Source organism: Pteronotus mesoamericanus, unplaced genomic scaffold (assembly GCF_021234165.1).
Source record: "Pteronotus mesoamericanus isolate MK-2021 breed Mesoamerican mustached bat unplaced genomic scaffold, CSHL_Meso_final contig_1201, whole genome shotgun sequence".
In the NCBI taxonomy this organism is placed as follows: Eukaryota; Metazoa; Chordata; class Mammalia; order Chiroptera; family Mormoopidae; genus Pteronotus; species Pteronotus mesoamericanus.
Window position 1 is genome coordinate 1,309,020 of NW_026555042.1, and position 1,051 is coordinate 1,310,070.

Here is a 1,051-nt window from a genome sequence, read left to right on the forward strand (position 1 = left end):
GAGCACAGGCGGTAGCGGGGCGGGGCCTACGGCGGCTGCGCGCGAGAGCCCCGCCCCCAGTCCGGGGTTGCGCAGGTGCCGAGCGAGACCCGGCCCCCCAGGGGCGGGGCTTCCGGCCAAGTTTGGCTTCTGCGCCTCCGGGTCCTAGCGGCTGGGACTCCGGACTCCACGCCCTCCCTGCGGCTAGCTCTGCAGCTGGGACCGGGTTTGCGTGCGTTGGGAGTATCAGTTAAGGCAGCGAGTACCTACTTATACATAACAAGCCGAAACCTTAAAGTGAAATGACACCAATGTGGGATGGAGTGGCAGGTCAGGGACCGGGAGGTCGCGCGTCTCGAACCTCAGCACTGATTGGGGCCTAGGGGACCCCTAGCCCACCTGTCCGGCCACCTGCGCCGGCAGCGCCACCCCTGGGCGCAGACCCACGGCGCACCGTGACCTCGGAGCAGCGAGGTCTGAGCTCCGGCCTTTGCTTGCTCCCTTGCCACCCCCGGATGTTGACTCTCCAGGTTATGTCCTTTCCCCTTCTTCCCAGGCCACCTACGCTCTCTCAGGCCCGGTCCTCTCATCCATGTCCTGGGTGCCCCCCTCCACCAGGGAAACCTCCAGGCAAGCCCCTCTGATATGCTTTGGGGAGGGGGCGACTCCTGTCGGAGGTCCTCAAATCACACCGACCTTCCTTGCAACGGGCTGCTCCCCTTGCAGCTCCCACGTTACTGAAGCCACGCTCCCGCCCTGGCACAATGGACCCCCCTGGACAGCCCTGCACCCGCTTTGAGGGCCTGCCCTGTGGAGCCCTCCCTCGTGATCAGGGCACCTGTGCCTCTTCCACCACGTGTACATCTCACCTAGTACGTGCTCCTCTCCTCCAGCCTGGTTCTCAAGGGCAAGAACTGTGTCTGTCCAGGCGCCTGCAAAAGAGCCGGGTGCACCGTGGGTGCTCACTGTGTGCACGTGGTGGGGAAGCGGGCTCGTGGAGTCTCAAAGACTTAGTACAAAAAACGTAGTCTAGCTCATTAATAACGTTTATAGTGATTGCATATTGAAATGA